Genomic DNA, 14,797 nt, shown 5'->3' on the forward strand with positions numbered 1-14,797 from the left:
GTTAGGACTTTTTCCGTGTTTTTGAGTACTAGGTCACTTGATATGCTGGAGTATCTCCCAAAAATTTTAGTATACATCCTGGCGTCGAGAGTAGTACAGCTTTCTTCAAGGTCTTATAAAGATGTTCATTCAAACCCAGCTTTTTATGTTTTCTAGGAGGTTTTTGGTAATGACTCCAGTAATAGAAATAATAATAGGTATTGTCTGGATAATTTGCATTTTCCATTGTCTTCGTATTTTTCGCAATTCTTCTTCTTTTTTCCCTGCCAAGTAGCACAGGGTGTGTTGCTGTTGTTTTGATAACTATAGGGTTGTGCCCCATCGACTCCCTAAGACTTTTCTAAGGAGATTGTCTCTGAACGCTACTTTTGCCTTGTTTTTTTTTTTCAATGATGTTCATATATTCTGTCCTGTAGTACTCCGAAATTTTTGGACTATACATATATTTTCCAGGGCCACTGCTCTCCACGATACATTCAGCTGGCGATTTGCGTCCTTATTAAGAGGAAAAGGCGTAAAGAGTTATATTATGAAGGTTGATTTTTAAGGATATGATTTCAAACATGGTGGACACTGTGGACAGTGTCGCTTCTAGCTTAGCGTCTTCTATACAGAATGTCTTGTTCTGAAATACTTAAAGTGAAATACTTTAACATCAACCTCGTGTCATAACATTTTTTAAATTTAATACTTTCATTATGGTGGTTTGCCAATTATCTACGCTTTCGTTTCTTACGTGAATTTTTAAAAGAATAATTTCAATATTTGAATTAATTAATTAACTATTTTAGGCATCTCAAAGATCAAAGGTATTGGTAGGAGGTATTTTTCATTAACGGATTATTAGACCAGGACAGGTTTGTGAACAAACGTCTATTTTTGGATGTGCGAGGTGGCGTTCGGATTTTTGCAGATAAAGTTAGGTGACAACTTCAACAATAATAATTGACTTATGCTCCTTCTCAAACATACCCGGAACATTAATAAAAAAATTAAAATATTTAAAAATTTCGAAAAACATCGATTTTTTCTGCTTTCTTTGCTTATAACTTTAAAACGATTCATTTTGAAACAAAGTCGTAGGAAATAAAATAAAGATAATTGAATTTTGTGTGATAAACGACTGATTAAAAATGTCTTAAGTTATTACCCTTTCTGCAAAATAGCCATAAATATAAAATAAGGGAACAAAATAAGCCTGTTTTTATTCAATGTGTTTCAACCACATTGGTTGCACTTAGAACTTTCGTAATTCGCTTGGAAAATTCTTATAACATACTTAAAGTGTTCACCAAATTTCATTAAAATCGACCTGACAGATTTTGCAGAATAATTTTGCAATCTAATTTTTTTTTAAAAAGTTCAAATTTTTTTAAAACTTTCTGAAGAAAAAGTAGACCATTTAGAAATTTGCTAATCTTATTACATATAAAGAGGTTCTCCACCTATCTAATACACTTTACAGAATAATAATCAGATTATTTAAGCGGCCTCAGCACTGTTTTAAAGTTATAAACAATGTTTTGGCTTATAAACAAATACAGTGAGGACATTTGAATTAGTCCTGTCGCCAGGGGGGTACAACGGCCTCCTGTATTCAGATGGACTTACCCAAGTTTTTTATATGTATTTTGACCCGTAGAACACGAATTTTTTGGGTAAGAGTTGATCCGGATGTCGATAAGATTGTTATAAACAAAGAAGTTGAGGAATTACATAACAGCGATTTCTCGCAAAACAAAACATGTTTTTGTATTTTTTGGGCCATTCTAACCAAAAAGTGTTCCTACAAATTTTTTCGTAGGATGCATAGTTTTCGAGATAAACGCGGTGGAACTTTCAAAAAATCGAAAAATTGCAATTTTTTTACCCGAATAACTTTTGATTAAAAAATAAAATAGCAATTCTGCTTACCGCATTTGAAAATTCAAGTCAAAGTATATCGGTTTTAGTTATTTGCATTGCTAAAAAGTTATTATTTTATTGTTAAACAAAAGTATAAACACCTAGTGCTGGAGTGATGTTTTCAATGATTTCTCATTTAAAATCGAAAGAGTAGGTAGAGTAGGTACAAGTGCAAGCGAGGCTATTTCTACGTGGCATGCATGTAAACGCATGTATTAGGCACGGGAAACACTATGTGTTTATAGCTTTTTTTAGCAATAAACACATAAATTTTTAGCAATGTATATATTCGAAACCGATAGAATTTGACTTGAACTTTCAAATGCGGTAAGCAGAATTGCTATTTTATTTTTTAATCAAAAGTTATTCGGGTTCAAATATTGCAATTTTTCGATTTTTTGAAAGTTCAACCGCGTTTATCTCGAAAACTATGCATCCTACGAAAAAACTTGTAGGAACATTTTTTGGTTAGAATGGCCCAAAAAATACAAAAACATGTTTTATTTTGCGAGAAATCGCTGTTATGTAATTCCTCAACTTCTTTGTTTATAACAATCTTATCGACATCCGGATCAACTGCTACCCAAAAAATTCCTGTTCTACGGGCCAAAATACATAATAAAAACTTGGGTAAGTCCATCTGAATACAGGAGGCCGTTGTACCCCCCCCTGGCGACAGGACTAAATTGGCATAAATTCATTTTCTCGAGAATACGCGTCTCTGGAGATAAATCCCGAAACAGCTCGATTTTTATTTTTAAATTCTAATTTTTTGGTATATACACACACCGGCAAAATTAGCCGAACACGTTAAAAATGGGACATGTTTGATGTCTCGTATTTCATAAACCAGTGGTCCGATTTGAGTGATTTTTTTAGTATGTTATAGCCTTGTTATTTAAGAATATCGTTGTAATAATATTGTTGCTAGACAGGTAAATACCATATTATAACGGGTGTACCAATCATACTGTGTTTTTTTCTTAAAGTTTGGAACACCCTGTGGAATATTCTAGCATATGAAAAGTATTAGAATTAATGCTCGATTGTAGACTTAGGCTTGCTTAACATTTTCCTTTTCGATTCATTTACTTATGTGAGATAATAAAAAAGTTATGTGCGTTAACATCTATCCATGTTTTTCATCAATAAATCCTCATAGTAGGGGAGGAAAGTATACTAAATTTGCAGTTACTCGAGCGCTATGAAGAGTATGTGCTAAAATCCGAAAGAGGCTAAGTTAAGTTTTCCATAAAGTGGGGGACTTTTCATTTTTTAATTTAATTTTCCATTTGAAATAATCATTTTTCTCCGATTATAGCGCTATCTATCCATAATTCGAATAAAAGTCGAATAAAAGTTGCTTATTTTTACGTAAAGAATCCAAATCTGCAATAAAAATTGGGGGCTCCTATTTAAGATTTTAAATTAAATCCCCCACCCCACCTCCGTGGGGGCTCATGACACCAGACGGAGAGGGGTGGGGGGTAAATTTAAAATTATAAATACGAACCCTGCGATAATTTACGAAATGAACATCATGTCGTAAAACTGCAAAATACACCTATTCAATATTTTTCCAAAATCTACCGAATGGCACCAAACACGACCCCGCACGGAGGTGGAGTGGGGGGTTACATTAAAATATTAAATAGGAGCCCCCAATTTTTATTGCAGATTTGGATCCTTGACGTAAAAATAAGCAACTTTTTTTCGCAATATTTTTTCCTATTATGGATAAATGGCGCTAAAATCGGAAAAAACGATTGGTGGAAATGGAAAATTAAATTGAAAAATGGAGAGTCCCACACTTTATAAAAAACTTAACTCAACTTTTTTTGGTTGTAGCACCCACTCTTCACAATCCACTGCAGGTCTCAAGAACGCTCGGGTATTTGCAAATTTAGAATACTTTTCTCCCCTACTATGCTTAGTTCTTAAAGCACAACTTTTTTATTTTCCAACATATGCAAATGAATCAAAAAAGAAAATGTTAAGAAAGCATAATTCTACAATCGAGTTTTAATTTTAATATTTTATATATGCTGGTATATTCCACAGGGTGTTCCGAACTTTAAGAAAAAAACACAGTATGCTTGTTACACCCGGTATAAAATGACATTTACCTGTCTAGCAACAATATTATTACACCGGTATTCTTAAATAATAAGGCTATAACATACTAAAAGAATCACTCAAATCGGACCACTGGTTTATGAAATACGAGACATCAAACATGTCCCATTTTTAACGTGTTCGGCTAATTTTACCGGTGTGTGTATATCATACAATCATACTAGTACCCATCTGGGCGTAATGACGTGTGCCTAAGAATAGGTGCCGTGTGATAGCTCAATCGAAAGCTATTGAATTTTGTATCCACTGATATAAACATTAACGTAATTATTTATACAGGGTTTGAATTAAAAAAAAATTGAATTAAATTAATTAGAATATTTAGATTACGTCATCACAGTCAGATGAATGACGTCACTAGTATGGTATTTATGCCAAAAAATTAAAATTAAAAAATAAAAATCGATCTCTTTCGTGATCCATTCTCAAGAAAATGAATTTATTCCAACTCAAACGTCCTCACTGTATTTGTTTATAAGCCAAAACCTTGTTTATAAATTTAAAACAGTGCTGAGGCCGCTTAAATAATCCGATTTTAATTCTGTAAACTGTATTAGATAGGTAGAGAACCTCTTTATATTAATATGTAAAAAAATTAGCAAACTTTTAAATGGTCTACTTTTTGTTCAGAAAGTTTTTAAAAAATTTGAACTTTTTTAAAAAAAATTAGATTGCAAAATTATTATGCAAAATCTATTAGGTCGATTTTAATGAAATTTGGTGGACGGTTTAAGTATGAAGGTTCTAAGTGAAACTAAAGTGCTTGAAAAACATTGAAAAAAAAACAGTCTTTTTTGCCCCCTTATTTTCTATTTACTGCTATTTTGCAGAAAGGGTAATAATTTAGGACATTTTAAACCAGTCGTATATTATACCAAATTTAATTATATTTATTTTCTTTCCCTACGACTTTGTTTAAAAATGAATCGTTTTAAAGTTATAAGCAATGAAATTTAAAAAAAATCGATATTTTTCGAAATTTTTAAATATTTAAATGTTTTTATTAATGTTCCTGGCATATTTAAGAAGGAGCATAAGTCAATTATAATTATTAAAGTTGTCACCTAACTTTATCTGCAAAAATCCGAATACCACCTTTCACATCCACCTCAAAACTGCTCCGCACTCGTCTATATAGAAAAATACATAACATTTCTTGATAAAAGAATATACTTAACATAAAATAAAAACAATTGCTCCTTTTGGCTTATAATTTTTCATAGAATATACGATATATTGAAAGATATCGATAGAGAGCAAATGGCGCATATTAAGTCCCTCTATATCTTACACAGATTATCTTTAGCAGCAGTAATATAAGTCTTCCTTAATTTATTGCTGACTACTAAATAGTCTGAAGTTTTATAATAGGTACGTCCATTACGATGATCAGAAAAGACCACTCCGTCGAAATCCCATAAAATAGCCAATAAATCGCATAAATGATCATTAAATTCGGAACATAAAACTGTTCCAAACTCCATAATGGACCCATAAACATGAACATTTGTTTTCCACTATAAAGTAATAATATGTAATTCTGTTGGAACGGGGCTAATTTCTATCCATTAATCGACAATATTTTGAATGTTATTAACGCAAAATTGTTAAACTTCATTCCATTTATATACCCTGAAAACGAATAACGTAATGGTGCTTCATTTATTTACTAGTTTATGGTAATTTGTTTGGTAGAAGATATTTATATCCAAATGTATATGGTCAGTCCGCTACTAAACATTGCTATTTTCCCAATATGGTGAGGTAATAATTCAGTAGAAAGCAACGAAATTGAAATGGAGAAACATATTGGAACCATTCCAAATTCGATATGCACTACACCAATATACAAGGTATACACAGATATTCACCATACACTTCCATGCAGATAATAGGAAAGTCAACTCAAAAAATCTGGCACGCTTGTTACCGCAATTCTGTTGTTGCATCATTCAGGTACAGTCTTATCTCTCTCTAGTTTTATTCCTCCTCCTGGAGTATGAAGTGGAATACACTTCACCATACCTTGGTCAAATTTTCTCATGTTTTCTTGTTTTTCCAGCTGTTGTCTAGTCTCTCTCTCTTTCTTTTCTCTTCTGGTTGGTATTCAAGTGATTCTCTCGCTATGTTAGTTTGACCTTTCTTTACAGAATGGCCAATTCATTTACAAATTTTAGGATCTTCTTCTTAAAGTGCCCTATCAATTATCCTTGACGTTGGCGATTAACATGGCGAAACTGTCTCTGTCTCGAGCTATTCTAAATAGGTGTTCTGCTTTCTTTATTCCTGTCCACTCCCGGATATTCTTCAACCAAGAGGCCTGCTTTCTACCAATTCCTCTGCGTCCTTCGATTTTACCCATCATAATAAGTTGAAGAATATTATACCGGTCTCCCCTTACTACGTGTCCAAAATAGGCCACCTTCCTATATTTGATGTTATCAAGTAGCTCGCGTGTAGCATTTGCTCTCTTAAGGACTACCACATTTGTCAGCATAGCCGTCCATGGTATTTTCAGTATACGTCTGTGCAGCCACATTTCAAAGGCCTCCAAACGGTTAATGGTGGATATTTTTAATGTCCATGATTCGACACCATACAAGAGGACTGACCAAATGTAGCATCTAATCATGCGCTTTCGAAGTTGAAGTTACAAGGTATTATTGCAGAAGAATGACCTCATTTTTAAAAATGTCGTGCGGGCTATCTCGATTCTACATTTTATCTCTTTATCTGGATCTAGTTGTTCAGTAATATGGCAACCAAGATATTTAAAACTGGGTACTCTTTGAATTATATGACCATCAACAAATTATTAGGATGTTTCTTTTAAAACATTTGATTACAAAAGTTTGCAGTTTTTTAGTTGAAGTTTTGTCCAGCTTCTGCTGATGTCATCTGCAAATTCAAGATATTCTAGCTGTTTGAATAGGTTCCATCTGATGCATGTTCGATCGTCAGTTAGTTTTCTCACTATCCAATATATTATCATAATAAGGAATAGGATAAGGGGTAGTACACAATTAAAGAGTTGTTCTCAGCTAGTGCCATTTCCCTTCCGTCAGCCAAGCTTTAATTTGTTACGATCTTCCCAGCCTTCGTCTTTCAATTCTTTCTTTGACATGTCTTCGTCGAATTCATTTTTCCATAATCTTCTTGTTCATCCATTCCTTCTGGATCCTCTTGAGCTCTATTGTGGAACTTTGTTTATCCAGGTACTTTCTGCTCTACGTAAGTGGCCGTACCGTTTTAGTCTTCTCTGTTCTCTATACTCCAGGGCATCTTTTCCACTTAAATTCTTCCCCTTGTCTCTTCATTTAATATCTTTATGACCCAAATTTCTGCTGCGTATATATTCTTCGTATTGTTGTTTAGTATATCTTTTCTTTTTGTTCTTTCTTTGTTTTTATTCCAGAATACACTATGTAGTTTTCTGATACAAGATCTTGTTTCCACTTTCTATGGCTATTTCTTGTGTTACTTCACCTGTATCTTCCAATTTGGCTTTGTATCCACCGTAGAGGAGTTTAATGGTGTTTATGTAAACTCCATAATGAACAGGTAAACATGAACATTTGTTTTCCACTATAAAGTAATAATATGTAATTCTGTTAGAACGGGGATAATTTATGTCCATTAATCGACAATATTTTGAATGTTATTAAAGCAAAATTGTTAAACTTCATTCCATTTATATACCCAGAAAACGAATAACGTAATGGTGCTTCATTTATTTACGAGTTTATGGTAATTTGTTTAGAAGTTATTTATATGGTAAACGTATATATGGTCAGTCTGCTATTAAACATTGCTATTTTCCCAATATGGTGAGGTAATAATTCAGCAGAAAACAACTAAATTGAAGTAGGGAAACATATTGGGGACCATTCCAAAGCCGATATACACTACACCAATATACAAGGCTGATGTATATACACTATCCACTTCCATGTAGAAAATAGGTCAGTTGAATATAAGAAGCTGGCATAGCTTGTAATTACAATAATTATGTGGAGTATTGGGTGGGAACCTATGTAATGTAATGTTAATTTATACGTTTATAACGACCATTTCCATCCCCACTAGTTTCATCCCTTTTTTTTTCGCAATGTATTATGTTTACCATCTTTTGCTCTATTTTGCCGGTTATTAGCGCGCTCATCACTGTATACAGAACAATAGATTTTATCTTGGATTAGATAATATTTTGTATCTGAAATGAACAATATTTTTATTAATTGAAACTGAAAATATTCAATAATACACTGAAAAGTTGTATTTATCTAGCTCTCATCTGTCCCTGCGACGATTGATGCGCCAAAAATGAAAAATTTTGATTGGCATATCTTGTAAAAACAATTCATATTCCGGCAATATCAAATCTCATTTAGAAAACAGGAAAACAGGCTCGCGCCCGAGGCTGTTCTGGTGCTGTCATTCTCGCCACACTTTTCGGCAGCGCCTCGACGCTAGATGCTCGACAGTGCGTGCACTTTTCAGCACCAGGCGTCCGCTGTCACAACCATCCCTACGACGCCCCAGATATGTCCCTAAAACACCGTAAAATCTCCTCTTGTGTCCCCTTCGACGACCACCACCGATATCACCGTGACAATGACTGAATATGACCCTCTGACTGCTAGAGTACTTAACAGCGGCGTATCAATATACACAAATATCTGATTTATTGAGAATATTAAATGTTTCTAGGCCTGAAAATTCAAGTTTACAGCATCTAAATAGGTCTGGATCCCGCGTATGAAAAAAAAGTTGATTAATAGCAAGCTGAAAATTTGTTAATAGCTTAAGGGTGTCTAGTCGGATAAACTTTGATATATGGGAACACTGGAACAGGGGCAGTTTTAATTTTGGAACAGGTTAAAAATTTAGAACGGTCAGACCACGAAAACGGCACATTTATTTTGTCCAACAGAACAGACTTAAACTCCGAACAGAGATTAAACTCTCGTGCAAAAATCAGACTGCTATTTATCACCAAATGGGCGTTTTAATGAGTGGAACCTGTAGAATATGTCAAATGGCAGGAATTATGACAGGTGATAAATAGCAGTCTGATTTTTGCATGAGAGTTTAATCTCTGTACGGAGAGTTTAAGTCTGTTCTATCGGATAAAATAAATGTGCCGCTTTCGTGGTCTGACCGTTCCAAATTTTTAACCTGTTCCACAATTAAAACTGCCCCTGTTCCAGTGTTCCCATATATCAAAGTTTATCCGACTAGACACCCTTAAGCTATTAACAAATTTTCAGCTTGCTATTAATCAACTTTTTTTTCATACGCGGGATCCAGACCTAAAAGGAAAAAAGCATTTACATTAGAAAAATTGAAGAAAAAGATCTTCTGTGTAAAAGGTATATTTATTTAAAACACCAATAAAGGGTTACATTAAAAAACAGAACGTTTTCGCTCTAAAGAGAGCATCATCCGTGTTCTAAGCCTAAAATAAGTACAACCATAATTAGTGAAGACAAGAGTAAAAAATTTAAAGGTTGACCAAGATAAAAAAAATTAGGTTATACTCACAAGCTCTACATGCTAAGCCACCAAAAATACATGGGTTAACACCCTTAAAATTCCGACCAAAAGTCTTACATTGGCATATTATATATTAAACCCTGGCGTTGCGCTGGATGAAATTTAAACAATATATACATCAAAGCATCATATGACTATACCACGAGCATGTGGGTGGTTGAGTTGATTTCTCTGTCTTCACAAAGAGAAAGTTGAAAGCCAACTGATTACAGGTGACAGGTGTGAAAGCGTTTCTGACTGACGACAGCACGAGACAGATGGTGTAACATGAAGTTTTGTGAACTGATATGTAGTTAGGTACACTAGTCAATAGTTTTAAAAATTTAGTTGTAATAAAATTCAAAAATAACAACAAACATCAGTTAGCTTTCACCTTTCTCTTTGTGAAGACAGAGAAGTCAACTCAACCACCCACATGCTCGTGGTATAGTCATATTTATGATGCTTTGAGGTATATCTTGTTTAAATTTCACCCATCGCCAGGGTTTAATATATAATATGCCAATGTAAGACTTTTGGTCGGCTTTTTAAGGGTGTTACCCCATGTATTTTGGTGGCTTAGCATGTAGAGCTTGTGAGTATAACCTTATTTTTTTTTATCTTGGTCAACCTTTAAATTTTTTACTATTGCTTCACTAATTATGATTGTACTTATTTTAGTCTTAGAACACTGATGATGCTCTCTTTAGAGCGAAAACGTTCTGTTTTTTAATGTAGCCCTTTATTGAGGTTTTAAATAAATATACCTTTTACACAGAAGATCTTTTTCTTCAATTTTTGTAATTAGTGGTATACAGCCAGTTACAGGAAATTTTCCTTATGGAATTTACATCAGATTATATTTATTTTTATGTAAATGTTAAAAAAAATATATAGTGCGCGCGTAAAATATGGAAACATAAAGATATATGTGACACCCCGTATGTTCTTCTTCTTTTTCTATTTGTATAGACATGACTCTGTATGTTTTTTCAATGTGCCTCTAGTAAGTTGTCGTTCCATCGTTATTGTGGTCTTATCACTGATCGTCTTCCTATTGGGGAACCGTCTCTCGTCCTGACTACCCTATTTGTTGTCATTCGGCTTATGTGGTCATTCCATTCTATTCTTCTGTTTCTTATCCAGTTATTAATGTTATCCACCTTGCATCTCCGTCGTATATCTGTACTTCTAGCTCTGTCCCATAGAGTCTTACCATCGATTTTTCGAAGGGTTTTCATCTCCGCTGTTTCGAGCAATCTTTTTATCCTCTCTATGTCGGGTCGAGTTTCTGCCGCGTATGTCGTTATTGGTCTGATGACTGTTTTGTAAATTCTGCCTTTCATTTCTTTTCCGATATTTTTATTTCTCCATATTATTTCATTCAGGCAACCTGCGGCTCTGTTTGCTCTATTCACTTGATCTTTCACTTCTGTTTCGAGCCTTTCGTAGCTAGATAGTGTGATCCCTAGTTATTTAAACTCCATCACTTGTTCTATTATCTGACCTTCCAGCTCCAATTTACATCTTATTAAATCTGCTGTTATAAACATGCATTTTGTCTTTTTTGAGGAAATTAACATGTTAAAGTTTCTGGCGGTTATGTTAAATTTGTGCAGCATACGTTGTAAATCATCTTCACTTTGAGAGATTAGTATTGCACCGTCTGCATAGCAGATTATTTTAAGTTGCTTTTCTCCCATTTGGTATCCTTTTTTAGTTCTTATTTTGTTTATTATTTCGTCCATGATTAGGTTGAACCATAAAGGACTCAAGGAATCCCCCTGTCTTGTTCCATTGCCGGCTTCAATTGGATCCGTTAGTTTATCCCATATTGCACTTTTACTTTTATTGTGTTCTTCTGGTAGATGATGTTTTCGATCGTTTTAATTATTCCTAGAGGTACCTCTCTCGAGTATAACAAATGGATAACTTCCTTTAATGTGACCCTCTCAAATGCTGTTATATGGTCCACGAAATATAAACATGCCGGTTTGTTGTATTCCAACGATTTCTCTTGAACTTGCCTCATTATAAAGGGCGGGCATGTTTTCGACGCTAAAGTACCTGAGGGTCTTAAAGGTACCCGTGTTTTGGACGCTGCCAGAAAGTAAAGTTAGGACCGAAGGGTTGAGTCTTCCTCCTTTGGGTCTTTTAAATTTAGCGTCCAAATCATGCACATCCAACGGGTTGTATAAATTCCACTGATGTAGAGTAAGAGGTAGAATAGGATTTATTCGGTGAGACATTCTGTATAGTAACATCTGATGACATATTGATAATTTATTTACGGTACTACCGAAACTAATTACTTTCGTTTCCCGCAAAAAACAAACTGGTAATTTGTTTGTAATCCATAAACCTGTGTCTATTTACAATAACTCATGTACTAGACAGGAATATAAACTAATAGTGAATATGGAAATTTCAACGTTAGTAAGTAATCGTGGTAAAATTTTGCTCAAAGTGAACAGTTTTACTTTTTCTCAAGATAAAGTACTAAAATCGGGAGAAACGTATTGGAGGTGCGTAAAACGGTCGTGTAAAGCGAAGATATTCACGAAAGGGCCAGAAAAGTTAGTGATCCGAAGTAATCTAGAACATAATCACGAGTGTGATATCAAGCCGCTTAATAGACAGATAGTGCGTAGCAGTGCCAAAAGGAAGGCTAAGGATAATTTGACCGAAAGGCCGTCCAAAATCATACATAGTGCGTTGTAGATTGCTTGAGCCACATGACTGTTAAAGACGTTAATTTAATAGAAGTCGAAGAATCTTTCATATATGATTTTATGGCTATTCAACCAAAGGATGCAAAAATTGAAAAGTTTTCCGACTACTTATTGGACATCTACATTGGCGACCACGCAACATTTCCGCCGGAGATGTGGGCTACGATGAGTGAGAGTTTAGAATTAACAACTAATGCTTGTGAATCGTTTCACTCGCGTTTTAATGATAATTTTTACCATGCTCATCCAAATATTTTCCATTTTATTGATGTTTTAAAAAATTTTCAAACTGAAACTTACATTAAAATTAATAGTGTCCATGAAAGTAATAGACTTAAAGATCCAAAGAGTAGAAAAAAAATTATGTTCGTTAGAGATAGGATACATGAGTATCAAACTAACTGCATCGATCGATACCATTTCGTAAAATGTATGTCGTATTTATTTCAAAGTGACAAATAAACCTTATCAAGCTTAATCTCTAGAATTTTATTACCTGACTTTCCATTTACATTTCAATTAGACCCAGCGTCCAAATCATGTATGCAGAAACAGGTAATTTTAGTTTTCAGCGTCGAATTTTAAATTTAGCGTCCAAATCATGCACGCCCATTATAAATATAGCGTCAGTGCCATGACCTTCCCGACCTAAAACCTTATTGTTCTTCCGCGAATGGTATAATTTCATTTAATTTGTTTGTTATCACTTTGGTTGTTAATTTTAATGTTCTGTTTAATAAGTTAGTTCCTCTGTAATTCTCCGGGTCCGATATGTCTCCTAAAAATTTAGCGGGTACCTACATTTTGACATCCTCCAAAATATTTTTATTTAGCGGGAGTTTTAACGGTTTAGGTTATGATTTTAACTGATCCATAATTTAGATAATATGTACCAAAATATTTTTAGCAAGCGTTCAAATTTTAGAGGCCTTTAAAATTTAACGGAAGTGTTATAAAATACATCCCATTATGTTTTATTTAATCCTCTTCAATACACATAATAGTCCGTTCTTTAACGGTAAAATATTGCAAAACCTCTAAATTTTAAAGAACCGCTTGTATTGACATGAAATTTGGCATACATATAGCTAATAAGTCAAAGAAAAAAAGTGATATTGTGCCGATATGTGCTTTTGCCCTGGGGGTGCTTTTCACCCCCTCTTGGGGGTGAAGAAATATTCGTCCAAAGTAAGTCAGGAAATGGATAAGCTGGCTAATTTTAAGTAACTTTTGTTCTATACAGTTTTTTCACTAAGTCAATACTTTTCGAGTTATTTGGCAGTGAATATGTTCATTTTTTCAACAAAATAACCACGCTTTTAGACGGTTTTTCGGAAATAACTCAAATAGTAAGTAATTTTTTCAAAAAAACATTCTTAGCAAAAATATAGCTTATAAAAAAGTGAAAAAATGGTGTATGTATGAGGTCTCTAAACCTAGTAGAAGCAGAGTTATAGCTAATGAAAGATAGGTTCATATTCGTCAAATTACAAATGGAATACTTTAACGTGAAGTAACCAAAAATGAAGCACATTTCGGGGAAAACTCATTACAACTTATTTAAAGTGTTTAAAAAAAGCTTCATTTTTGTTTTTTAAAAAAAATTTCTAGCATCAAAAGTAAACAAGTTACGCTCAAAATAAAGTTAGTCCCTTTTTGTTTTGGTAAAAAAATCGAGAAAATCACCCCCTAATTAGTATCTTAAATGAACTTAATCGTTACGACGTCACAAGTTTCTTGACTCGTATATGTATTGTTTATATGATCTGTAAGTTTCATAGTTTCAATGACCTTATTATTGAAAGGGCTGTAGTTAAAAGGGGTTGAATGATTCACTGATCACGAATGTATGCAAATTTAGAAACACCAAATCTTAATCAATTTTTATCTAACAGAAAAACAAAAAAAATACATTATATTCAGAAAAGCAATGCTGACTTTTTTTGTTTCTCGAGATTTTTGGTATCTGTAAAAATTTTTAAGTTATTTTGAAAAAAAAAGGATATTTTTCAAAATTAAAATTTTTAAAAATTTTATTTTGAAACCAAATTTTTTCAAAAATAAGGACTTTGAATCGATAAAACTTACAGATCATATAAACACAACATAAGTTAAATAATTTGTGGACCGGTAACGATTAATTTCATTTAAGTTGCCAATTAGAGGGTGGTCTTCCCGATTTTTTTGCCAAAACAAAAGGGACCAACTTGATTTTGAGCGTAACTTGCTTAAATTTAATGCTAGAAACTTTTTGTAAAAATAGAAATAAAGCTTTTTTAAACACTTTAAAAAAGTTATAATGGGTTTTCCCCAAAAAGTGCTGAATTTTTTGGATATTTCACGTCGAAATATTCTATTTGAAATTTGGTGAATATGAATCTATTTTTCATTGGCTATAACTCTGGTTCTACGAGATCCAGAGACCTAAGGCGTACACCACTTTTTTTACTTTTTTATAGGATATATTTTTGCTAAGAACGTCTTTTTCG

This window comes from Diabrotica virgifera, chromosome 2 (assembly GCF_917563875.1).
Source record: "Diabrotica virgifera virgifera chromosome 2, PGI_DIABVI_V3a".
NCBI lineage: Eukaryota > Metazoa > Arthropoda > Insecta > Coleoptera > Chrysomelidae > Diabrotica > Diabrotica virgifera.